The 27,731-nt window shown below is 44.5% G+C and overlaps 1 pseudogene across 1 annotated transcript in view; it reads right to left on the bottom strand.

The window, feature by feature from the left end:
* Nucleotides 1–27,731, bottom strand: part of LOC309601738 (proton-coupled zinc antiporter SLC30A5-like) — a 97,452-nt pseudogene that overhangs the window by 8,718 nt on the left and 61,003 nt on the right. The window contains exons 2-6 of the transcript in view: nt 5,839–5,908; nt 5,439–5,561; nt 4,504–4,574; nt 3,503–3,662; nt 682–766 (exon numbers count right to left, since the gene is read on the bottom strand). The product of the transcript in view is annotated as a proton-coupled zinc antiporter SLC30A5-like (transcript). The remainder of the gene's footprint in view (nt 1–681; nt 767–3,502; nt 3,663–4,503; nt 4,575–5,438; nt 5,562–5,838; nt 5,909–27,731) is intronic.

Genomic DNA, 27,731 nt, shown 5'->3' with positions numbered 1-27,731 from the left:
TTACTTTCACCTTGTTATCATTTACATGACACTGTTTTTACTGCCCATCCTTAGATGTACCACTTTTTTCCAGTACACTTCACTATGATGAGAAGACTTGTTGAAAACTTACTTCAGAATCACTTACAATTTACTCAGTGGCTTTGGAAGCATGTTAGCTAGCTTCCATTTCCAGTTTAAAGTCCATTGTTGTTGGAGCTACTGCAGGCTATTTCACATCACTTTTCAGCCTAGCAGATGAACTGTGACTAGCATGTTTGCAAAAGCACAAAACAATCTGGATATACCAAAAAGACTGCCAGCCAGGCTGCCAACCATTTACTGCACACACTTAGGCTACAGCCATTATGTCTAGAATTTCTAAAAAAAGGAAAGCTGATCAAAATAGCTTCTAGCAATCCTAAGTGGTCTGATATGTGCAAATGGGAAGGAACCTTTAACTACAACTTAAAATCTATCACTGTGTTCTAAGTTATCAACAAAGTAAGCAATGCCATTCATTTGGTTGTAAATATCAGTATTTAGATGTAAAAGTAAAATCTTATGCTATAATCTTGAAAGCTAAGATTCCTATCAAGAAAAATGCAAGCATATTTAATTTGGTGCATTCAGCTTCACGTTCTATTCTCTCTGCTCCAGTAATAATAAACGCTTGTTCTTACACATAGCAAGAAAGGATGCAATGTTCTGCTATTTTAGCTATGAGGTCATCATTATCAAATAGTAAGCAGATGACAGCTATGATGAAAAATGCAGCACCTCTTGTCTATAAAAAAAAATTAAAATTTTATAATATGCTGTAACAGATTAATGTAAAAAATTCCAGGAAATCAGCCCTCTCCCTCCCCCCCTTCCTGATCAATGTAAGCATATTTTAGTTCAGTAAGAAAAACATGAGAAAAACATATTTTTTGAAAAAGTGACCTTGACAATATAATTTTATATTGATTCCAGTTTTCGGATTTACCAGATAACTCAGGGCAAATCACCACCGTAACAAGCTAGAAACCTGTATCTTATGAACTTCAAGTGTGATTGCTTCCTTCTTCATTGAGGCCAGAATGCACAGCTACTTAAGCCTGATGATTTAATACTTTGTAGTATCAAGGAGCTATAAACAAGATCTAGTGGACAAACTGTAGAATTTTGTCTTAGGGGAGGTGTGGTGGGTTGACCCTGGCTGGATGCCCACTAAAGCCACTCTATCACTCCCCGCCTTAGCTGGACAGGGGAGAGAAAATATAACGAAAGGCTCATGGGTCAAGATAAGGACAGGGAGATCACTCAGCAATTACTGTCACAGGCAAAACAGACTCAACTCGGGGAAATTAATTTATTACCAATCAAAATCAGAGTAGGTTAATGAGAAATAAAACCAAATCTTAAAGCACCTTCCCCCCACCCCTCCCTTCTTCCCGGGCTCAACTTCACTCCCAAATTCTCTACCTCCTCTCCCCCTGAGTGGCACAGGGGGATGGGGAACGGGGGTTGCGGTCAGTTCATCACACATTGTCTCTGCCATTCCTTCTTCCTCAGGGTAAGGACTCCTCACACTCTTCTCCTACTCCAGCGTGGGGTCCCTCCCACGGGAGACAGTCCTCCACAAACTTCTCCAACATGGGTCCTTCCCATGGGCTACAGTTCTTAATGAACTGCTCCAGCATTGGTCCTCCCAAGGGGAGCTTCCTTCAGGCACATCCACCTGCTCTGGCATGGGGTCCTCCATGGGCTGCAGGTGGATATCTGCTCCACCGTGGACCTCCATGGGCTGCAGGGGGACAGCCTGCCTCACCATGGTCTTCACCACGGGCTGCAGGGGAATCTCTGCTCTGGCGCCTGGAGCACCTCCTCCCCCTCCTTCTTCACTGACCTTGGTGTCTGCAGAGTTGTTTCTCTCACATATTCTCACTCCTCTCTTCTGGATGCTGCTGGTGTTGTGCAGTTCCCCCCCCCCTTCTTAAATATGTTATCACAGAGGCGCTACCACTGTCACTGGCTCGGCCTTGGCCAGCGGCAGGTCTGTCTTGGAGCCGGCTGGCATTGGCTCTATCGGACGTAGGGGCAGCTTCTAGCATCTTCTCACAGAAGCCACCCCTGTCCCCCCCTTCCCCGCTACCAAAACCTTGCCACACAAACCCAATAAAGGAGGTAAAGGCTAGAGCACTGTGCAAAGGCTCTGAGAAAGCAGAGCTCTGCAGTGCTTTCGTGAGGAAGGGACAGAAGTAACTATGAAATCCCAACTCCCTGAGCTTTCACCACCCTGACTTAAAATACTGCAATTTTGGTATTCATCATCTTGGCAAAACACTGAGATCTACAGCTAAAAACTATTATTACAATTCATCTTCTGAGGCCAAATACAGCTATCACATTCTTGTTTTGGAAAGTCAGCTGACTTCTCTTCACCACTGTTCACTTCATAAAGCTGAAACATTCAGAGGACAAGGTTATCGCTCCCTTGTTTCTACTGCCTTAGACATACAGCTTAACTGCCAAGCGCGGCCCATTAAGATACTGATTGACAAAGAACCTCTCTGAAGCTCTACATTTACCCTTTGAGTGAATGGCTGGAGAAAGAATTTATCTTCTAGATGAACAGCTTCATGCTGGATGCCCTAAATATCTCAATTTGAGGGGGATGGGGTGTCAGAGCAGACAACTGTGCTATTCACTCTAAGCCCAGCCTAAAAGCAATAAGAGGACTCCAGCAGAAGTTATGAGACAGATTTCAAAACTCTCAGCCTGAGGATGCACCAAAGCCAGACTTTCTCTTACCCAGCAAGTACTCTAGCCTCAGGTATATAACATCATAAGGTATCTTCCTCCAACTATCACTGTTTTTGAGTGAAAGTGGCCAAGACTGCTGGGATGAGCTCATTCTATTTAAGGCTGATTAGGCACAATTATAGAACAACTTGTGAAATTGTGTGTAATGGGACTCAGACAAAAGACGTCTCAGGTATAGATCTCTGATTAAGTGAAAGACTGGGTCCAAGAATTCAGCACATACAGGCTCATGCAGAAATTAAAGTACGTACTTTGAGATTTTTTTTGCAGAAAAACGAAGTATGTGAAAAGCTACAGACACTGAAGAGGATAGGAGAGGATCTGGAGACTGCATTGCTGGACTTCAGTGCCTAAAGGCCAGGACCACTTTATGCACATATGTCCTTTTTTGTCAGTTTGAACCCAAAAATCCCTTTAGGAAGAATGCTGAAGTAAAAAAAAAATTAAATCATTCTCCAGGCTTTTTTTCACCTACAAACAGAAAAACTTCTCAAATGTCTGTCATGGATCTCAAACACCTTCACCTACTGTTTCTCTCTTCATGTCATATTTCTTATTTCAAGTAGTACATCTTATAATTTCACCACTAATTAAAAAAAAAAACCCACACAGTTTCTATGAACATAGTTCCGAAAAACTGTTTATTCTGGGTAGAGATACTTGTATTTATAGCATTCAGTATTTTTTACATTTGGTAAAATACATTTTAAAATATCTTTGTTGGTCCTCCACCTGAGCTTGTGAACAAGACACTAAGGAGTGATAGTACAACCACATCACTGTGCTCAAACAGCAACAGTGTCCTATAAAAAAAAGTGAAATAAACACTTATGGCTGTTTACAGGGAGTTTGCCTTGCAAGCTTGATTATTTCAGCTAAAATTCAATGAAGCAGCAGTTAAAGATTTATCCTGTGATTTCAACAGCAAGTTTAAACAATTCAAAAGGATAATTGCAAATCTATTTGCCTTCACCAGCAATAAATCTAGCTGGTGACAGTTAGACATATCACAAAACTAAGACCTTCTTAACTCAAGGAACAGATTAAAATTATTCATTTATAGATTACCTTAAATTGTAATTTCTTCCAGTAACACAACAAGATACTAACTTGCTCAAGATGGAATTATTATTCCCATTACAATACCTCCTCTAAACCAAAGTTTCTGGCTCCCAGAAAAAGAGGTCCTGTTCTGCTGTATTACGTCCTGTTTATTGAGGTGTTGATGGTCTAGTAGTTTATGCAACCTCAGAACCTCTTAATTGCTGAAAATAAGAAATTCTGACTTGCACACTATCTCCTTCAGATAGCAAAGGCTGACTAACAAGCTATATCGACTAGCCCCTCATCACAACGCACCAGTCGTGGGGGGCATGACTGGAGCACTTTGACATTCTGGCAGTCCAGAAATTGCTCTTTGAAAATGACAAAGTCAGCTAAGTAGACTAAGCTCTTTTTGAAAATCCAGTCCTCAAAACAGATGCTTGCATGGAGCCAAAGACCAATACTTTCATGATACTCTCAAAAGAAGTTGACAAAAGCTAAAAATGCTGATCATTTTTTACAGAGCACTAGATACAAAGTTAGTTACACACTTCTGGAAGTTGCAACCACATCTTCCAAGTGGAGTAACCTTTGTTCCGCTTTCATTTTTTTTCAAGAGCCATGTTGTCAAGAATATCTACAAAGATGTGAATCACTATTACATATGTCAACTCACCTGATGCTTGGTTATCACTTTTCCAGAATAAAATGTTTTTTGAAACAAAACCATAAAAAATGCAGACCTGTTAAAAGTAGAAAGTTTTCTCTATTAGTGTATTAGCAGTCAGCTTTTTATTCAAACCAGCTCTAAATAACCAGGTCTCTTCTCATATCAGGCTCAGATAACAAATCTGCTTCCTCTACATTTTTCACTAAAAGGCCACATTGACCACACTCACTGGTTGTATTTTCCCTGCTGCATTATGTATGTTGATAACAAGTGAACTTCAGTTCTGGTCAATTTTACATACAAGGTTTTCAAGAATAGCTAATGAGAAGTCTATCTGTGATTTACAAAAATCAAAATAACTGATCTTAGAAGTTTTGAGGAGAAATAATACTATGTTTTTTATTAGCGAGATACATACACCCTAAGGCTTCTTCACATATGGAATGCTGAATACACAGTCTTGTTAGAAATGGTAAGAAGCAGCATGCATCTTTCTAAACTGTGATCAAGAATAAGTGATGGGGAAAAAGAGTACGGTGCTCGCTATCAGTTTCTACTCTTTAGTTCTCAATCAGGGAAAAATAGCAGTTGAAGCTCACAAGAACTACAGGAATACAAATTATAAGGAAGAAAGCTTGTCTTCTATACATTTCTTAAAAAAATTTGGACACTCCTGAGTGTCAGTATGATCAGTACCGTTGTAATATTTTAAAGTAGCAAATTCATTGAAGTTTCTGAAATTATAGTGAGTATAGATATGAAAGAAAAACACTGCTATGATCAGAATATTTCCTGGATTCACCGCTACGCCGCCTTCTCCTCCTCGATTAATCTATAATAACACAATGCAATGTATAAGCTTGATGCTGACAAAGAACACTGTAGACAAAGCGTGCCGTTACGGCGGCGGACAAGGCTTCACCCTCAGCGCACTCACCCCAGCTGTACTATAAAGAAAAACTGCACAAGGTGTACCGCTTTCAGAAGATCGTAGGATTCAAGCAGCCCCACAGCTTTCAAAAACTTGGTGAAGCACAGCAGGACGATATACCGAGTCAGCCTGCAAAAGGGGAGAGGGCAGTTTGCATCTGCGACCACGCACATGCCATCGCTCTCCGGGCCCAGGACCCGCTGCGGGGAAGTGGCCCCCCTCCCCCTCCCCGGCGACCCTGCGCCTCACGCGGAGGAGGCCGCCGGCTCCTACCCCCCCCGGAAGGCTCAAGGGCGATGCTCGCTGCTCCCCAGCGGGACGGACAGCGACGGGCAGTTCCCCGAGGCCGGGGCTCGCCCGAGGCACCCCTCATCCAGCGGAGCGGCCGCCCCCCCGCGGCCGTTACCGGGCGCTGGGCACATCCACGGGCCCCAGTACTCCGCCGCCGGCCAAGGCCTTCCCGCTGTACTTCTCCCCTGTGCCGGAGCGGGAGAACGGGCACGGCCCCGCACCCGTGCGAGGGAAGGGGTGCAAGCGCGGGCACTCAGACGCGGCGCGGCCCGCCTCCCCCGCCTCGGGGACGCCTCATCCTCCGCGGCCGGCCGGCCGGCCGCCGCTGCAGGAGGGGGACGGGAAGCCGACGGGAGGAGGGGCTGGCCACATCCGCGGGCGTCGGAACCGCTGCTGGGGCGCGGGGGCAGGAAGCGGCGGGGGTGTTCTCTACCGATGGAAGAGCCCTGAGGGATTAGGCTTTGGCCATGGTCTTTCAGGGTGGGATTCAGCTGCCCTCACTGAGGCATCTGCCACTTGCAGTCTGCTGTCCCCAAAACATCGTGGTTGGTCTTCAACTGCGGGTGCAGGAAGGTGCGTGTCCCCTGTGGGTCCTCCCTTGTGTCCGTCTTGGGTGTCTGATGTGAAAAGAAGCTTTGTGATTTTGCATCGTATTGTTTTATAGAGACCTTTTTTTCCCCATTTAGTGAACTGCAGTTTTTTTGTATGATGTGACACTTTATACCTGACAATATTACACTGAAGAGGGAAGTCATGGATTCCTTGTGCACAGGCATATAGACCATGAGTAAAACTGAGTTTTAAAAATGATATGCATGTATACTATAGAGGGATTTGCCAGAGATTTTTTGTGACTTGCTTTCACAACCCATACTCAGGTTTTCTCTTTTACTGTCCTTTAAAGGAAGTGGTTTTGTCCTTAAATTTGTATATGATATATGCAGCCTGCCTTATGGTAGTTTCATATGCTGTATGATGCAGTAAAGTAAGGCTTTGCCAGGGCTCAGCAGGTTTAAGAGCTCCCAGTGCCCTGAAAATGGGACCGTATTATACCATCTGATATCAGAAGTATATTGCAGCCATTCTCACTAATACAAGGATATATACCAATAACTTTCATTTTTGAAGGACACTGTGCTAGCAGGAACCTGATGGAATAGATAGCAGTAATTAGCTGCAATGTATTATATCACTCCTTTTCATCTGAACAAGTTGGTCAATATATAGAGCCTTGTAAGTTGTTTCCATTAGAAGGAGAGATTGACTGTGGACTTGCATTTTTTTTATGCAAGCCTGTCTATTTTGCACTATTTTGTATTATTATGTACAAAACCTTATTGTCCTGACCACTGTCAGAATCAAGCAATAGGAGAGGATTTCCCTGCTCACGGCTCCAAGCCCCTAAGCACTTCCACCAAAAATACATTTGTTTTTTTACTTTTTCTCAGGACCATTGCTGCACATTCTTCACTATCTCTTCTTTTTTTCCTTGCACTTCAGCAGTCTGGTATATTCCTAGTTTCCTAGATGAATTTCTAATTGCACAAATTGTTGGGATCAGATTTTTTGTTTAAGACCTATCAACTGAGCTGGAGTCCACCTCCAGCAGCCTGGTGATTCAGTGGATGAACCAAAAACATTTGCACATATGCCTTGTGAGTTGCCTGAGCGCTTTCATTCCTTTGAATAACCAATTCTTTGTGCTCCCATCTGTGACAGTGTTTACAGTCAGTCTCCCTCCCTTGATGCCCCCACTTTTTGGAGAAGGCATCAACATAACCATGTTTCTACCCAAGCCTGATTTTGCTTGTGAAGCCATTATATGGCTGTTTCTTCATGTGTGTAGTAAGTCGCTCAGGATTTTCTGGTAACAGCCAAGAAGCTGTGAAGTTCTCCACAGTGGTGAGCTTTGATATTTATCCTCAGTGAAGTGTCTGACACCCAGCTGGTTTCACTGGTGTAACAGTTGGGTCTCTGCACAGGGATCGCTTCACTCACACGTAAAGTGGAGCAACATCCAGGGTGACGCACAAAGTGTGTAACAGTTTATGGAGATGCTACAGAAGAGCACAGGGGACTAGTCCAGTTGAAACTAATGGGAAATTTGAGGCAGACAGTTGGAAATGTCCATATTGTGGGCTAGCAGCTTTTTTCCAGCCACGTATCAAACTCCCTTGTCTCGGGACATCCTGACACATGATTTTGGTCCTTAGTTCAGCACTGAAGGCAGGGAAAAGAAATTATAGAAATCAACTGATATGTGAAGGGAGGTGGAGTGGGGAAGGAATGGGACAGGGAAAGGGATGCAGATCAAGTATCTCAGAGAGAAGAGGCTGGAGAGATGAGAAGAAGGGGGACTGTAACTATTTGCCTTGCTTATTTTAAGTCTTCTGCTAGCATCATGTGTTGAATGATGGCCAGCTGCATCTTAGATTTCTTTGAAGTAATGACCTAGGGTAACCTTTAACTGGGAAGAGATGGAGGGATGGGAGCACAGAGGAATATGGCTGCTGGCAAATGAAAGCTTCAGAATTTCACTGTTCAGAAATCAAAGATTTTTAAAAATTATTTGCAGATTTGTAAATTGTTCCCAGTGCAGTTGGGGACCTCTGCATAGTAAGCGTAAGCCTATTAAAGGAAATGCTGGCTCTGCTATTTCAGACACCTTTTGAAGACCCCTTAAAAGTTTAATCCACAGGTCCTGCCTCCTGCCCACAATTCATAGCCTGAAGTTCCCTGAAGTCCATGGATCAACCAGAAGATGTCGATAACGTTTAGTTTAGTTACATGTCGTGTGCACTGTGTCCAGGAGATGGAGATGCTGGCAAACAGCACAAGGGAGAGGACTGCAAATCAGAGGCAGGGGTGGGTGGGCGGCCCGGGAGCTAAGCAGGGAGACCAAGTGCTGTGGGAGCGGGCTGAGGGTGAGAGTCAATCCGCTGGGTCAGAGCCATCCAGATGGGGAAAAAAAACAAAAAAGGCTAGAGAGGCACAGGGGAGAGCTTTCTGGGACTAAAATTGGGAGAAACACAAAAATAGAGGGGTGAGTTAAATGACAGCATTGCAAAGACCAGGGATGCAGGCATGGATCCTCGACACATTTTAAGGGTGGGAATATGTGGCATGCTGGGGCAGGCTGTTGCCCATCAGTGGCTCGCCTGTGACTCCCGGGTGGTGACAGCATGCACAAGCCTTATGTCCTCCCAGATACTGGCCTGCAGATTCACTGAGCTGGCCCCCACCAAGCACCTCCTCAACATGTGTCTCAAGCACCTGTACCTGGTGGCATCCTCTTGGCTGCTGGTGGTGCCAGGTGTCCTGGGCACCCCTGCCCAGGCTGTGCACCCCGGCAGGACCCCTGGCTCAAAGGAGCCCTCCAAGAGGACAAGTATCCTGCTACATCGGCGGCTCCTGCCTCACCTGTACATGCAGAAGCATATCTAGGACATGACCTTACATGCATGTGGATCTGCCTGTGGTCTTGACATACTGGAAATTCATCCCTGGCTTGTCAGTCTTGTGCAGTGGTATTTGGTTTGGCCAAGAGGTGTCTTGATGTCAGCATTTTAACTCTATTATGTGTGAAAATGTATCATGTCTCCATTAGTTGTGAAAATACACATTACTATATCCCATCAGGGTCAGCATGAGGGCTGTTAAACTTGGATGTTCATATATTCAAGTGGAGCACCACCGCACAAAGAGATGGCTACTACCCTGCTGTAAAGACAGGACATGGTTAACTAAAAAACAAAATTGGAGAAGAAAAAACACCTGGTGAAACTGGTTAGGATTGTTCAAGGGAATGGTGAAAATAAATGACTGTTAACCAGAGCAGAGTTGGAGTCTGGCTTGTCTGCAGGGGCAGCTGAAGGAGAGAGAAACTAAAGTCTCAGAAAGGATAGACCCAAACCCAGAGACTCTGACTGAAAAGAGAAGCCATACGGAGGAGGATATGGGGTTCTTGGATAGGGCTTGAAAGGGCTCTTATTTAAACCTCCCAAAACATGCAGAAATGGTGAGAAAATCAAGACATAAAAACATATATAAACATTTATTGTTTCTTTTAGTTCTAAATGTGTATTAAGCTAGTTAATTTTTTTTTGAGGAGCCTTGCAAAGCCTGTATTTCTGTTTGCTTAAATATTGCATGCTCTTGAAGACCTGAATTGTAAAATCAGAGTATCTAAAAGGGTAGAGCTCTGGGGAAAAAATGTAATTGGAGTGTTAGCAGTAGTATCTGCATTACCCCTCAATGAAAATGTGATGTGGTAAGAAGAACACATGCCTAAGAAATGTCCTGTGAAACAATAAACCTGATTGTTGCTGCAACCTAGTGAGACCAAGGGAAACTTAGAAGAGAAAGGCCGAGAGAAATTTGGGAAGATAATTTATTTTTTCCATTTTTTCCACTAAATGAGATCTTGGGGCAATTGAAGCAAAAAGGGACCTGTGCCAGTTTCTAAGTGACATACTTCTTTTTGCTATTTCAAGATTACACTTAACTATGGTCGCTTAAAAAAAAATAATCCCCTCCCCCCAAAAGCAAAAGTACTTAATTTTGTGCTCAATGAAGAACTGCAGAGTCATTTCAAGTTTGGGCTTTTGGTCTGTCAAGAAAGATCAAGCTTTTTCCTTCTGGGTGGAATGAAATGATGTGTGTGGGTGCCACTGAACACAGAAGTGGTTATTTGGAGCCGGCTCTGGACTCGGGTCTGCAGGGAAGCACACTCGGGACTGTGGCGAATGTCCGGGTGGGGGAGCTCTGGCAGAGCTGTGCTGCAGATGGGCATTTATTCCAAGTTGTGCTTTCATTAAGAGTTTTGTTTAGAAAATATCTTAATAGCTTTGTATTTATTGAGTAATAGCGACACAGATATCTGTTCCAGGAAAAGCTCACCGGGATTAACTAAATAATTGGAATGGCAGAAAAATGTCTTTTCTTTCTGATTCAGCATGAGAGAACAGTGACTTTGCTAAGACTTGGCTTCTGCATTTCTTCCTTCTGATTCTAATGCAAGCTGCGCTCTTTCATTTTTCAGATAGCAAAGAACAACTGAGCAGAGAGCGGCATTTCTGGGAAGTATGCAGACATCAGTGGTCCATGGATTTCAGTTCAATCATGATAGTAAACTGACCCATAGCAATTTGCAGAAAATTTCAGGATTGGTGTCTGAGGAAGTGAGGAAAGAAGGGGAGCTGTCTCTAAAATAACATCGTGACTTGGATTGCTGTGAATCTCCTTCTCTTCTTGCGTTGCTGTTGTATATCAGTGTATATCACTATGTAAACTAGTGAAATTACAGTGATAGAAGAGAAAGCAAAAAAAAAAAAAAGGCCTCTATGTTGTAATAATTCAGATAAAATAAATGACTTAGCGAGAAAGCCTTATTGTGACTTAAAAATGACATTTTCCTGTTATAAAGCTCCAATATTAACTACACAGCAGGCATGAGAAGGGAAAAAGGGTTGACAGAAAATTAGAAAAGTGCCTGAAAATCAGGGTCACTTTAGAGGCTTTTGTGATTTCCTGTAATGTGACATAAACCATCTATTGTGTTTTTGCTGGGAAATTTGTAGTTGAGGTCAATGTAGCAGAAAATAAAAGTAGAGGAAACATATACAAGGTTGCTGCGCTGGAATGAGAGTTGTGTTCCTTATTGAACTGGTCACAGAGGATGGTGCCTGTTCAAATTTACATAAAACAAATGCTAAAGCATCTGTCAGACTGTATTCTAACATCTGTGTTGCTTCCTGTCAGTTTAATTTTGCATTATCAGAAAGCTTTTGTTTAGATATAAGCAGCTTTTGTTACTCAGACTTGTTAACATGGGTCTCTGGCAATGGTTTTCCCTCCACTCCCCACTGCTGTGCTCAGAGCAGATGGGGCTGGTGGTAAGAAGCTGGCCAGCTCTGGCACCTCTTGTATGGAGGGCAGTCAGCCTCCTCCGCCTAGCTCCATGCTCAGGTGTGCAGCCCTGCAGAGAGCTAGTCTGCAGTCTGACCTGGGTTTTCCTGAGAAAATCAAGAAACCCCAGAGATCGGTCCTCCCTTCCATGTCCCCCCTTCAGGGTTTGGCCCTTTGATGACGGTGATGCATGTGGAGAGCTGAGCATCTCCCAAGGTCATGTGTGTGATTTGCTAAAAGTTTAGCGGAGGGAGCACATACAGCAAGGACCAGCGAAGTGATGTGGTTTCATAGGGAGCCGAGTCGGGGACTGAACCTCAGTCCTAGGCCAGTGGTTTAACCACAAGGTCAATTCCTCATTCATTACGACTTTACTTAATAATAAACTGAAATAAATACTTGAAATTGTCTCAGAGAATTTTTTGCAACTTTCCAGTCAGAATTAATTAGGTGCTATGAATAGAGCACCTGAACCATTAGAAATGATTCACTGCTTTCCTTCCTAAGGATGTAAATTAACACATGTTCTGTTTTGCTGACAAAGTGAATTCTGCTTTAGGAAACTCATGAAGCATGGCTAGTGTGAGTAGAGACAAATGCATGATGCTAACTTTCTGTCCGAAAACAGCAGCTTCAGTTAGCTCTTATTTTATATCAATCATCTTCCCTCCCCTGTGACAGTCCTGAGTAACAAGGAACACATGCTGCTGGGAAGCTGAACCACACAAACCTCTTTCAACAGCATTTTGCCTCAAATTTCCCCCTTCCCCAGCATGACTGAAGGCAGCAATTACAGAGTCACAATCACATAAACATTACCAATAAAAATACTGTCCTCTCCAACCTCCTGGATGATATGGAGATAAAAACATTGATGGTCAGTCTACACCAGCCCACCTACGTTTTCTAACACTAGTAGAAAATTGAAAAGAACTGGTAATGCAGGCATGGGGAGATGATGGAGACATGGTGAATTCAAGGTAATAGATGGTCTAAGCCCTGTGACCTGCTTCCCCACCCTCCTGCCTCCCCCCCCAGATACTGCCCAGGGGCTTAAAAAACAAGCCCCTGGGCATGTGTTAAAAAAAAAAAAAGTGCTTAAAAAACCCTATATTTGGTCTATGTTCCAGCAGACTGTGCCTCACTGTATCTGGCTTTGTGCTGGTATAAGATGTGTACGGCCCATGAGTAAGCGCTTGGACCCATGTTCAGGAGCCCAGGCTCTTGACTGTGGAGGACTGCAGATGTATGGGCTTGAAATGATGTGGATGGCGGGCAAGCCCAGCCTCGCAAACAAGCCTCGCCCGATGCTTAATTCATAGTACAGGCATATTCAGAAAGCTCTCCATGCTGACAGAGATAAATGGAAGCTGTAGGAAAGTGATAGAAAGCAAAGTTCAGGGTACTCTCTGTGGGTGATATTCCTCTTCATGTTTTATTTCCAGTTATTTTATAATTAAACCATAAATTGAAGGCAGAATTCACATTATACATTCATCTCCTCTTCTGCAGGCCCCTGGGGGACATCTGGTCTACTTTATCAGGATGCAGAGCGGAGGGTTTCTGACCACTGTTGAGCTGTTGTGTGTATGTATATGTACTGCTTGAACAGGCAGGTGTTTTCTTTTATGTTGTCCTGGGATCTATCAGGCTTTTTTCCCCATACTATTACTCGTTAACCATCGTACTGGTATTCCTCAGGTCCTGTTTTGACAAGATGTATAATAGAGCCCGATCCCTAGAGAACCAGGACTTATGCTGAGGATACATTTTTGCCCATATTGGAACATAGGGTTGAATAAAAGACTTTTTTGGATTTAAAAAAATATTGTTATGAAAGCAGGTAAGGTGAGGAGAAGAGGGAAGAGAAATAAAAAAGGCACTATGAACAAAGAAACATTTTTATTGCCAAAATCATAACTAGTAACGATAGATAAGTTGTCTAGAATGACTTTCCAACCACTGAATTGTTAATTAAGCCTGAATGAAACTCCCTGCTATTGAGGCATTTAGGATGGTCTTAATCTATGTGGATTCTCTATTGCCTAGTAGTTGGGTCAAACTCACACTGAAGACTTTTCCCTAGTGGGACGCCAGTCTGGGTCTCTCTCCTCTACCTGGCTGCATATTTTCACAAAACTCTAGGAACTGAATGTCTCTAGGACCTCTACTGCTTTGTCAGTAGCTAAGGCTGGCCAACAAGTAAAAATATCTTAGGAGGGGATCAACGCAAAGCCAATGAAATTACCTGTAGGCACTGCTTAGGAAACCTTCGGCTGGGGCTGCACGGCTAGAAGGCGCGTCCCCTGGGTGGTGGATAGGGGATCCCTCTCTGGAGGGTGCACCGGATAAAATTGAAGAAGGTGCCGCGAACCAACGCAGCCTAAGGGAAGGCCACCCTGACAGAAAAACCACTGGCCCTCCAAGTCATGGGGGTTGGGCAGGAGGCCAACTACCTCCTCCCGGAAAAAAAAATAAAAAGTTGCAGAAACAACGAGCATCAACTCAGAGATGGAGAAAATCAGTAATGAAGTGAGGAGGAGGAGATGGAACTGGATCGGTCATGTCTTGAGGAAAAAAACAACAGAAGACTGTGCTGTGGCCCTTGGGACTCCAGAGCACGCAGCCGCAGACCGATCGAAGTGGAAGAACGATGTTCGCGCCTTGTGTGCCTCCTGGCACTGAGAGAATTCAGATCAGACTGCTTAGGAAAGCAGGCTGGTAGAAAAGTACACATCCAGCAGCAGTGAACCTAGCTAGTAAATTAAGTGGTGAACACACCTGGGCACTGGACTGAAGTGTCTGCATTGTAAAATGGTTTGACTGGCTCCTGCCATGTGTGGCCTTGGACAGTGGGTTCCCTCGGGCTGTCTTGGAGTATGGGTTTTGTTCTGGCCCCAAGGAAACTCATCAGCACGACTACTCACAGCTTATTTACTCTGTGAGATTTCATGGGTTGGAGGCAGGGTGCAATGGAGGGTGGCTGGCTGGCTTAAGGAGGGAGGTGCATGGAGTTGCTGGGGGCCAAATGAGGTAGCTTGTTCTGGTGTCGTGGAAGGAAGGGAACCTAAGTGATAAGTCCTTGTTGGAGAAGCAATGGAAATGAAAACCAAAGGAAGAAATGCACTGGGGGATTGTAAGGAAAAGAGCAGTTGAATTAAGATGGAGGTGCTCTGACAAATTTCTTTCAAAATCTGGTTCTGCCTACAGCTCTGAGCTCATATTTTTGTAATCCCCAGCTTGCTCCATCTGCTCCCACTTGCTCTCTGGCAAGGCTGAATGTTTTCATGGCTGGGCTACAGAGTACCAGGCTCTTAGGCACAGCCGGTGGCTGGGATCAAGGCTTGCATTGCATTCTGGCTTGGCAGGCTGTGCTTCTCCTCACTGCAAATCCTTTTGGCTTTTGCCACCCAGGGCTTGTTCTTTCCTGACTGAGCGTAGCCTGTGGATTTAATTGTCCCAATTAAAGCAGCACTGTTTCCCTCTCAAATGGACCAAGAGGAGCCTGTGGTGCAGAGGCTACAAACATGTCCTTTCTTACCTGACAAGTGAAAACCCTCTTATAGCAGAGCTTCCTTGCCTTTTGGGAGGGTCTAAAGCACTGCAGCTGTATTTCACACAACCATCTAAGGCTCTCTGTTGCAGGCTGCAAAAAATAGCAAGAAAGGACATGGTCAGCAAGACAATTCCCCAGATAATTGCGGAAACATGTTTAATCTTATGTTGCTGTGAACCTGTTGTTTGTTTCTTGATGCCAGTAGTCAGAACATTTATCATAACTGCTCTGAATTATCTCAACATGCCGTGACGTCAGGTAGGGCGAGAGTCTCCCTTTGAAGTGACCTTTCTTTCAGTAGGTAGATTTAGCAAAGAAAAGGAGAAAGGATTTAGTCAAGGTTACTGGAACAGCCTGAGATCACTGAGCTCGCTTGGAGCAGATGCTCCTGCATGAATGGTTGCTTTGTGTGCACTCAGACAGCAGCAGCTGATGGGTAGCCCTGTAGGAGCATGGACGATGAAGGGCAAGATTTGACACTGGCATCCACGAGTGCAGGTCCACTGAAACCAATGGAGTGGCCTATTGTACCAGGTCTGGATTTGGTAATGAGTGTAAAGACAGATGGAATGTGAAAGGAGATTACCAGAATTCAGGAAAAAGCACTGGGCTAAGTAGTTAGTCCATACTAGAGATGATCAAACTGCTCCCTGTCTCCTGATAAACAATTATTGGGATTATGGGCTGAGGGAGATGTCATGTCTCAGTCCTTCTAGTGAAGCCTATTACCGAGGCTCATTTTTCTCATGTCCGGAGCAGCTGGAAGCACTTGAAATGTGCTATGACATGGAGAGCTTGAGTCTTACAGCCATTAAAACACAGCCACGGGGCAGGCTGGAGGGATCGGCACTAGTTCTGCCTGTGCTCAGAGCTGGTCGGACACCAAGCAGCTCAGCCTGAGCGTGCAGTGGCAAGAGGCTCAGCCAGAGCAAGTACATGCTGCATGCATGTAGGATTATTAGCTTAGCTCAGCACCAGGCTAATGTGGCCATGAGCTTCCCAAATGGCATGGCTCACATCCTGCCAGGGAGGCAAAGCAGGCCTGTTCCTCCTTTTGATCTACCCCATAGACATGCCTAATGTGTCTGGGACAATGCTGGTAAAAAATTGGCTTCAGCCTGGCAACTGCTGCAGATTCCCCCATGCAGGTGAGGACGTCAGAGGAGTGATCCACCCTCACTGAAGAGATACACTGACCCTATAGCCTCCAGAGGTGCTGCCACGGGAGAAACCCGAAGCTGCAGAGAGGACAGAGAGAGGAGGGTGGCAGGTCTCAGAGCCGCATTGCATACAAGGATCCGGGGAAAAGCCTGCTGATTTAATTGGAACAACTAATGCGTCTTACAGCTTTATATCCTCTGCAGCACCAAGAGAGCAACATGCCTTCGCCTGTATGTGTTCCTGTCAGGAAGTTTGGCATCAGTACCATAATGGCTAAGACCCATCGTTTTTGCCCCTTTTTCTCCCAAAAAGAGGGCTGTTGTAGAAGCATTGATTTAAAATAATTTTCATGAAAATGGCATCCTGGACAGAGAGGAGAGATGCCATGAAGGGCTCCTTTGAGGGGCCGGTGGCTGTCTGCGTTCACCCTTTATTGAACTCTGTAGAAAATCTACATGGGAAAGGGATATTTTGGATGTTCCTCATAAAAGAAGCTTCACCTGGAGTTTGCGCCCAATTAGAAAGCCCAAGCCTGAGAGGCAAAGTGGCAGGAAACCAAACTCCAGTAGTTCAGAGGCTCCTGGTGCTACTTCTCCCTCCCTCTCTCTCTTCAATGGATGTGCAGACCTGGGAGCGGGTTTGGCTGGCAGCACGCGGGCATCCTGGCATGTTTGGTTTGAAGGAGCTGAACCACACGGAGAAGCTTGCCTCATTTGCAGCATGCTACCACGTTGGGGGCATGCTGTGAGCTGGGCTCAGAGGCGCTGGCCCAGAGGAGGATGAGGCCCAGGAGTGAACCTGGGGGGATGGAGCGGGTTTGGCTGCTGAAGTCATGGAAGAGCCAACCCCATCTTACTGACTTGTTTCCTTTTTTAGGAGCACTCCTATAAAATGTAGCTCACTGAAGGGCATTGTCCCATTTGCCTAAATGTTTTGACACTGTTAGTTATTATCAGATTTTATTGGTGCTCTTCGAGGTTTCGTTGGTTCGCGGAGACCAAGCCCTCAGGGCATATGACAAGGGATATGAGCTAGAAAAACAAGTGGCCTTGTACTGCAAGAAGTCACGTTTCTTTACTGTAAACACGTGGAAATTCTTTGCTAAAAACACAATATGGGAAAAGCAAACTTTGATGAAAACTAGATCAAGGAATGACTGAGCCAATACAGTTCATATGAAAATCAAAAATAATACTCAAAATAAAGAAAGCCAGGAGCTTTCTTGGCTGTCTTGCAATGATCAGGAACATTTTAATTGTGAATGTAATTAGTTTGTGTTTTTCTTGAGGTTTGCAGAATTCTAGCTAGCCTTTTTGTTCTCCTTTTTGCATCTCTATGCTTCTTGTTTTTAGACATTACCACAGAATAACCCAAGTGTTATGAGAAAGATTGATGTTATTATATTTCTTGCCAGACTGAAATGAGGAATTTTCAGAATTTTTCCTGGAAGAAAAGGAATGTGATGTTGACATTTTTCTAAATCAGATAGTTTTGGATGCTTCAAAACTATGCCTCAGGCTACTGGTTGCTCTGCAAATAAAAACGCAGGACTCCGTATGCTGGAATATCGAGCTACCTGTTTTGCTGAACCCTACATTGCACATGTGTCCTGGTTTCAGCTGGGATAGAGTTAATTTTCTTCTTAGTAGCTGGTAGAGTGCTGTGTTTTGGATTTAGGATGAGAATAATGTTGATAACACACTGATGTTTTGGTTCTTGCTGAGCAGAGTTTACACCAGTCAAGGACTTTTTAGCTTCCCGTGCTCTGCCAGGTGCACAAGAAGCTGGGAGGGGGCACAGCCAGGACAGCTGACCCACACTGGCCAAAGGGCTATTCCATACCGTATGACATCATGCTCAGTATATAAGCTGGGGGAAGAAGAAGGAAGGGGGGGACATTCGGAGTGATGGCGTTTGTCTTCCCAAGTAACCGTTATGCGTGATGGAGCCCTGCTTTCCTGAGGATGGCTGAACAGCTGCCTGCCCATGGGAAGTAGTGAATGAATTCCTTGCTTTGCTTTGCTTGTGCGCGCGGCTTTTGCTTTACCTGTTAAACTGTCTTTATCTCAACCCACGAGTTTTCTCACTTTTACTCTTCCGATTCTCTCCCCCATCCCACCAGGGGGGAGTGAGCGAGCGGCTGTGTGGTGCTTAGTTGCTGGCTGGGGTTAAACCACGACAGTCCTTTTTTGGCACCCAATGTGGGGCACGAAGGGTTCGAGATAATGACAGATTTAATTGGAATGTGCTAGATTAAATTTATAGCTGTTAGTGCTGTTTAGGTATTAATCGGCAGGCTTCTGTACTTGCCACGGGGCTTGCTTGCCTTACTGTATATTAGAGCCTAGTGCTCGTTAGTGGCTGCTTTTTGCTTTCACTGCTTGCTGTACTGCTGATCATCTTACTCTACTGTGCCTGGGAACATTTTGATAACAACAACAGCCCTGTGCCTGGGCTGGCAGATGGCCAGGGCATCGCTGCTGCTTCTGTGCTGCTGTACTGGACAGGCTGGAACTCCAGTGTGAACTTGAGTCGAAGGGACTGTGACCTGTGGGTGGCCTCAGACAAATTTTAATGGGCTTTGGAATAGGGCCCAAGCATATCATGAAGAACAGGTGAAGGAATCTTTGGTTTAGCCAATTCTCTAAGCATGTGCTTAACCATTGAAATCAATGAGAATTAAGCATATACTTGAGTCTTCTGCTGACCCATACCTTGACCACTGAGTAACAAATACTGTCCTGCAGAGGCTCCACGTAAAAGGGGAACATGCCTTTTATATTACCAAGGGGGACATGCCATTTAAACCAGAAGATTTCTTTGATTTTCTAGTGACATAGCAAACGCAGAATTTGGCCCTGTGTTCCTTGAAAGAAGGAAATTTTAAATTATTATCAACTGCAGCTTCTCACTGCAGCATTTTGCATGATGCAGGTTAATGGCTGTCTGCTAGGAAAGATGACTTCTCTGTTTCAGTCATCTAACAGGATTTTTGGCATCCTGCTCGTTAGAAGGGTTATTTTCTTTAACCATATTCCTGTAGGAATGCATCTTTTAAGTATCCTGCTGCATTATTTTGACATGACTTTCATATCTTTTCAGCTTATAATTTCTGGAATTCTTTTTCTCCTGATAAGAAGCAATGTTGCTGGGTGTGCTTTTTCTAACAAACCTTGATGAAAGATCAGGAAAAAAAAAGCTAATATATCCAATGGCTTGATAATTTCAGGGTCAAAACAGATTTTAAGTGTTGATCTTCTTGCACTTGCTGATGAATCTGTTTGACCAAGCAGCTGATGTATCAGATCTAGCTGGCAGTACACAGAACACATTAGGAAACAAAAAGAATGTGAGATTAAACTGAAAAGAGGCAAGAACAGCATTTTCTCACCATTCTGCATGAAGGCAGAAGATGCTCCAAGAAGATACAAACTCAGTTTCCTTATTGGACCTATGGCCTCTTCTCCTCATCAGGTTATTCAAAAGTAATTTTGCTTTTCACTCTTTCAGACAGACCATTTCCCCCTCACTGATATACTTATTTATTAGTTGCATTATTTGTAAAATGCCAACTTCATTGCCTGCACTGTTATGATGTTATCTTTATGTGCTTCTGTGAGAATGTAACAATGATGTCATGAAGAAAAATGATGTAAAAATGATGTGGGTACATAAAATAGGATTGACAAAATGTAATAAATCACTGCTGGGCTGAAGAACAGAGCTGCATGTGTAATGAAATACTTCAGCATTACATCATCATTTATGTAACATCTGGCAGAGCCTTGTATTTCAGTGCTGCTTTGAATCAAGATCATTTTTTCTCTCTGAGAAAACAGAAAAACAAGCCAGTAGGTTTTGCACATAGAAAACTGGAAAAAAAAAAAGAAAAAAAAAAGAAACCCTTGAAATATCTGTGTGAGGTTCCTCCGAGAAGTTCTGCCATCCCCTACTTGATGCAAATAATATAATGTCTGAGATGCTTACAAAATAGTTAACATCCAAGAAGGATTTTTTCAGTTTTATGAGAGAAACACGTCTTTAATGTGAAGGTGATGTTTTTGAGGTTGCACAGTTAATTTCCCCAAATAAGAGTTTTTTCTAATTTGCATAATTACATATACCCTGTGGCCAGACTTCTAGCAAAAAAACAAGTGTGAATTATATGTACTTGAGTGTTTTCCATAGGGATTTTTTTCAAAGGAGGACTGAATTATCTTTCTGCCATTGTGAACTCCTGGTCCTGTCTCACACAGACATGCGGGTGCTCCTTCAGTGCTGACTCCTCTACCCCTGGCCACCAGCAGAGTCTTCCTCATCCCTGGGGTGAATCGCTGTGGCCAGGTTCACCTGGGGTGCCAAGCAGGATGAGCTCATCTGAAAAATGAGCTGACCCGAGGTGGCTTGTGCACAGCCTCCCAGGAGGGAGCCTCATCCTGGCCCCTTCTGAAGCCTACGGGGGTGAATGGAAAGCCTGCTCCTGGCTGCAGAGGGCTCCTGGGAGTGCACAAATGGGACAGTGGGTGCTTTGCAGTAGGGACACAAGAAAATGGTGGCCCTCCACTGATGAGGAGCTCCCAGGATGTGGTGTTTTTTATGGAGTGGCTTCCCTATGGAAACATGGGAGGAACTGCCCACCCAACACAATGTGCTGCTGGTGTGAATGTTAGTTGAAATGTATTTAATTTGCTGTTGCAGTAAATTTAGTCAGAAATGGAGGTCTCTGCTAAGAAAGTCTCTGGATGACACCCTGACCTGACTGAATTGAGCAGAAGTTTTGCTGTTAATTTCAAGGGGACTTGGGTTTTGCCTTGCGCCTTTTGCCTCTGAAGTCCCCTGGGAGGTCTTGGGGCGGTGGCTGTGGTGCTGTGCGTGGTGGCTGCAGGGCTGCAGGGTGCCAGTCCTCCCAGCAGCAGTGATCCTTTCCCAAACCTTTGTCAGGTGGCAGCTGTCCGGGATGTGGGAATGGGGCATTAGCAAGAACTCTCTGTATCTAAAAATAGGCTTTTTGCTTTCTTTTTTCAATATTCTACCATTCAAGGAGGAAATAAGACAGGTTGCCAAAGAGAAATCACTGTTTGGTTAGCTCCTTTTCAGTTAATCAAATATCATGCAGATAAGCCACTCTTGCTGTAATCGTTCTTCTCCCAGGGAATTTCATATGGTATATTTATCCAGCAGTATAGGTCTAGCTGATATATAAATAGAACTAGTTGTTATAGCTATTATACTCCCCCTCCGTATTTTCTCCAGGTTGGTACAGATTGGTAGATCTTGATATGCTCTTGAGTAAAGTGCGATATAAGAGTTTGTTTTTTCATAGTGGAAATGGCAAGGGGAAGTAGGGCAGTCTGGATACAACAGTTGCTGTTCTAGAAACCCAATGTGGTATAGGTGCCTGGAGTGCTTTCATCCTTTCTGAGCAATTGTTAGAGCTACCGAAAAGTTTGTTTGCTTCATTTTTTAAATCAGCAGTGACTTCTATTGATTTTTGTTTTGGAGGAGAGTGGTACTGTAGAGCATGAATGTCGCTGCAAGCAGGACAGTATAAAATTGGCAAAGGCAAAAGAGAGAGGCAATGGCCATACGACTGAAGTGTAAGATTGGGAGCCAGGATGTCTTATTCCTATTTCTGAATTTCTTGCAGGTGACCTTGGGAAAAGAAATCACTATCAGGGCTGCAAGCTGATCATGCACAGGGCCACAATGACTCTTACTAGCAGCAGATGCAGCAATGGGCCATTTTAGGATGAAAACCTCTCTTTCCAGCACCTGAGGCTTTTGGATGAACATTTTTTTCCCTTTCTTACAGGAGTATCATGGCAATGTACAACTGCCCTAGGGGAACTGCAGGCCAGTCAGTCTCACCTCTGTGCCTGGCAAGATCATGGAGCAGATCCTCCTGGAAACTATGCTAAGGCACATGGAAAATAAGGAGGTGATTGGTGACAGCCAACGTGGCTTCACTAAGGGCAAATGGTGCCTGACAAATTTGGTGGCCTTCTACAACAGGGTTACAGCATTGGTGGATAAGGGAAGAGCAACTGACGTCATCTACCTGGACTTGTGCAAAGCATTTGATACTGTCCCACATGACATCCTTGTCTCTAAATTGGAGAGACATGGATTCGACAGATGGACCACTTGGTGGATAAGGAATTTGCTGGATTCTCGCACTCAAAGAGTTGCGGTCAACGGCTCGATGTCCAAGTGGAGACCAGTGACAAGTGGCGTTCCTCAGGGGTCGGTATTGGGACAGGTACTGTTTAACATCTTTGTTGGCAACATGGACAGTGGGATTGAGTGCACCCTCAGCAAGTTTGCCAACGACACCAAGCTGTGTGGTGCAGTCAACACGCTAGAGGGTAGGGATGCCATCCAGAGGGACCCTGACAGGCTGGAGAGGTGGGCCTGTGTGAAACCTCATGAAGTTCAACAAGGCCAAGTGCAAGGTCCTGCACATGGGTTGGGGCAATCCCAAGCACAGATGCAAGCTGAGCGGAGAATGGATAGAGAGCAGCTCTGAGGAGAAGGACTTGGGGGTGTTGGTTGATGAGAAACTCAACATGACCCGGCAATGTGTGCTTGCAGCCCAGAAAGCCAACCGTATCCTGGGCTGCATCAAAAGAAGCGTGGCCAGCAGGTCGAGGGAGGTGATTCTCCCCCTCTGCTCTGCTCTGGTGAGACCTCACCTGGAGTACTGTGCTCAGCTCTGGGCCCCCCAACAGAAGAAGGACATGGACCTGTTGGAGCGAGTCCAGAGGAGGGCCGCGAAGATGATCAGTGGGCTGGAGCACCTCTCCTATGAGGACAGGCTGAGAGAGTTGGGGTTGTTCAGCCTGGAGAAGAGAAGGCTCCGGGGAGACCTTATAGCAGCCTTCTAGTACCTGAAGGGGGCCTACAAGAAAGCTGGAGATGGACTTTTTACAAGGGCACATAGTGATAGGACAAGGGGTAATGGCTTTAAACTGAAAGAGGGTAGATTTAGATTAGATATAAGGAAGAAGTTCTTCACCATGAGGGTGGTGAGGCACTGGAACAGGTTGCCCAGAGAAGCTGTGGATGCCCCATCCCTGGAAGTGTTCAAGGCCAGGTTGGATGAGGCTTTGAGCAACCTGGTCTAGTGGAAGGTGTCCCTGCCCATGGCAGGGGGGTTGGAACCAGATGATCTTTAAGGTTTCTTCCAACCCAAACCATTCTATGATTCTATGATTTCCAAGGGGAAGGAGAAATGTTTTTACATCTCAGAGGCATCTCCCTGACATTTTTGATCGTGGACATTGCAGGAGTGGAAGCAGATTGTCACATCAGGGTGGTACCGGGCGGGGGGGGGGAAGGTTTAAGGACAAGCGCTGGTAGGGGCTAAGCTCACCTTGGGGTGAAAATGGAGTTGAGATAATGCCATCTCAACCAGCTCCCTCTTCCATGATTAAAAATGAATTGCCATGGCTTGAGTGACAGGCCTTTGCAGTGAGGTAGCAGTAGATGATGTCTCTCCACAAGGATTTCTGCAAGACACCAAGTAAGACCTCCAGTGAACTTAGCTGTTCATTTGCATTTACAGTTTGTGCCCGTGCCCCTCATGCTATGTCACAGCCACAATTTAAGCAGGATAATAGAAGACTAAATTATCTAATGCTAATAAGGTTCTTTCAGTGCCCTGGAAAGGATCATAAAAATATGAGCTGACAATGCAAGAATATCTATGAGCATCAGTGAGAACTGGCTCTCAAGGAGAAAAGAAGAGGCTTTTTTAAAAAAAATATTGCCTTAATGGCAGGTGAGATTTTTTTTGATCTCTGTTTATTTCACTTTCTGCAGCCCTGTCTGTGAGGAAACCTGGGTTCTCTCCTGGTCTGAGATGCTGTAGTCATATGGCAATTTTGGATTTCCTGGTTTAAACCAGCAAAGTCCAAGGAAAGAGACACAGCTTGCTTTTTCTTCCTCTGCACAAAACCATTCCTCCAATGGTTTGGTAGCCAGGAATGCTGGCCCTTAGCTTCATATGTATCCTCATGGTATCAGAGCCCTGGTATTAGGACATACTTCCTTGTCAAAGACTGAGCTGAGAATGAAAAGACCTTCTCTTGCTGTTCTTTATTTTGCCCATGGCAAGGGCATGAGCTGTTGAGGAGCTGTTGCTGTTTTCTGCTTTCTCAGAATAAGTGCCACTGCCTTCCTCAAAAACCAGGGTGGGATCAGTCTCTTCCAAATAGATTGCCATACCCACGTGACTTGCTACTGTTTATTTCATCTTGGTGAAAGAGGTGATGCTGGTTTGTATCACTGATCTAACTTAAATGCCTGTACAATGTGTGGGGACTACTCTACATGGTGATAGACCATGTCTGATTCAGTGTATGGCAAGGGTCTCATGCAGTCCGTTACTGTGCTGAGCAAGAAAGAGCATTTTACTCTTTAATGGATCAGTAATGTGCTCAAGATTTAGTCAAGTGCTAGGGCAGGTGCTAATACATACCACTGGGACAAGAAATGAGTGTGCCCAGACCCAGGGCTGGATCCCTCTCCCTGAAGCCAGTGCCCAGTGCATGGCTTGAGGTCCCCCTCACCTTTACCTGCACCTACACTGAGCATGAGGAGCTGTCACCATCGCTGCTGCTGCCTCCACTCAGACGAAGGGCTGCAAGTGACTAGGGTGGGCGCACCAACCTGCAGGCAGCGGGACAGTAACCAACCAGCCTTTGGCCATTGCTCAGCAATCAAAGCTTTGAATAATCTTAATGAGTTAATTCACCATCTAGGAAATGTTTCCCTGATGGTGTAACAGATGAAGGAACAGTAATGGTTACGGGGAAAGAATTTTATATGGGAATGCATAACAGTGTCATTTCAGATTTGTTTCTTTTTACTTCTTGACAGCTGTTTAACATTACACAGACGTACGTATCGATAATTTTCCCCATCATTTCTACAGCATGAAGCTGTACTTATTTCCCAGATCTTCTATTTAATTCAGCCAAGCAATATTCAATTGCCTATTTAAGCAGAAGGTTGAGGACAAACAAGGCTGGCCTGGAAGAAAAATCAATTGGTAAAATCACAGCTGGTTCCCAAACTCTCTGTGGAAAGGTGCTTCCAGCGGGCTCTGCTCCCTGCCTCTCTTCCCCCCAATTTTGGGGAGCTGTAGGGACAGGGGAAAGCGGAAAGGAGGCAAATCCTTCATCTCCTACCCTGGTCTCAGCCCAGGCTCCATGTTCCCACTAGGCTGATACTGTTTGGCAGGACTCTTCTGGCAGGAGAAATGTTAAAGTGAATAGGTATTGTTGTCAATTCGTAGGCTGAAGATTGCCACCAGTGCACAATGTCAGGTCTGTGCAAAATATTCAAAGAATTTCTGCTGCCTAAGGTCATTCCTGCCTTGTTTCTTCCCCATGCTGGCTCTTCATGGCAACCCTTACTGAAGCTATTGGCCTACTCCTGATTTCTCTTCCATTGTGTTTTGTTTGCTTTGAGCTGGTGATGTTCAGCTGACACATGCCAAGTTATTCCTGATTTATTGCAGATGAGGTTAGAATCAGAACCATTATTTGAAAAAAATAAGCTCAGGATATATAGTTTGGGTATTTTTTCCCTTTGTTCTCTGCTATTTGATGGTTTGCTTCCAATGTTCCTTCCCACTGACTTCCAATAGAGGTTTCTTGCTTTATAACCAACTGAATTGATTTCCAATATGGACTTTTACTTCCTTGAAAAAAGATCTCCTCAGGGGAAATTGGCAGTTCTCTCTCTCTATATTTTCTTATTTGCATTTATTTGGAGGGGTTTGGAACTCAGAGACAAGATTTATGTCAAAAAATCCCTCTCCCTCTTATCCAATTTAGTTGTTTTAACATAATACAATCATTTTCTAAATCAAATTGATGGAGCAGTTCCTAAAGGCATTATACCAACTGTATATCTGGAATCATATTTGCCTTCTTTTATTGCATTAGCACCAGGCTTGAACTTTTCAATTTTGCATTGTGCTTTGCAGAAGTTCTCAGGATATTTGAAGCAGTTTTTGTCTGGAATCAGGTGTGTTTTAAACAGAGACCAGTGAGTGAATTATAGAACAAAGCTTGTGCAGAGACAAGCTTTTAGTTTCATGGAACAAGTAGAAATCGGAATAAGAAAGCAAGAGGAATACTGCATTTGCTGTGTGGTTTTGGAAACAACGCAAAGTGGGCGCTGTGTTACAACACTGATTCTGGGTGTCTCACTAGACTCTCTAAAAGGTTTTATTTCTTCTCTTTGAAGAAGGTGCTGAGTAAGGGTCTGACATACAGCAAAGGTGTATGAGAAGAGAGTGCCCAGGGGAATGCACCTAATGCCTGGGACGTAATCCAACGATGCTCCTGCACTGGTTTTTGGCAAATAGGTCTCCTGTTATTTGAACATTGTCTTTCTTTTCACCATACAGGCTGTCACGGGCATTCTTCTTAATATACATTTGTAATACTAATGAGGGGAATTTTCGAAGACACAAATGAGGCTCTTGCTCTCATCTGTGCTTTTGAATATCTCCTCCCTTTTTCTTGTGTGGTTATTTCAGTGATAATTCTTGGTTGCCTGGAGCAGCGGGGAGTTTGGAATAAGCTGGCTAAAGCAAGCCATACAGAAAATAAGCGCAAGAACATACAGTGAAGGTGCAAGGATAAAAAGAAAGGTCAGATGACATCTGTTTGGGTAAAGCACTGAGTTCCCCAAGCTACGGGACGGAGAGGTACATCAGTGCAGTGACTCTCTGTGTGAACAGGACCGCAGTGCTTCTGGTCCCAAGAGAGTTTGCATGAAACCCTCTCAGTTTCTCGGCACTTGGGGCATAATTAAACCACAGTCCAGCTGACTCCACACACATTACTGAGATCTGACTAATAAAAATTCCAACTTGCTCATAACTAGATGCCTCAGGGCACTGTTAAAAGGTTGTGAAAGTACCTGATTCCAGTTTGGTACCATTTGGTAGCTCTTCCCATCTTCCACAGCAGAGACCAACTAATCCTTTTGTAACTTGTGTCCCCTTTGCATGTGCTGGCAGACACAGGTGTAAAGAAGGTTGTCAGAGTGCATTACTGGGTCCAAGAAATCACCTTGCAGAAGAGGAGTAAGTTGGCGGTGGGACAGTGAGGGGTACTGCCTGTGCTGTTTGTGTCCTTTGGGCAATTCCGGTACAGCGAGTCTGGCCCACTTCAAAAGCATTCATTTCCAACCACCCCCCCCCCCCCCCCCCAATGTCACAACTGGCTATTGAACAGTAGCTTAACATCTAAAAATTTAACATCAGTATTATGAATAATGAATTGGCATAAAATAGCTGACAGCTGGAGAGCATTCTCTGTTTTAAGTGCAAATCTTACACTTTTAATAAATAAATAAAATAATAA

Source organism: Platalea leucorodia, assembly GCF_965183815.1.
Source record: "Platalea leucorodia genome assembly, chromosome: W".
NCBI classification, from domain to species: domain Eukaryota; kingdom Metazoa; phylum Chordata; class Aves; order Pelecaniformes; family Threskiornithidae; genus Platalea; species Platalea leucorodia.
Note: the sequence above shows the minus strand (reverse complement) of the source record. Positions and strands in the feature narration are given on the sequence as shown.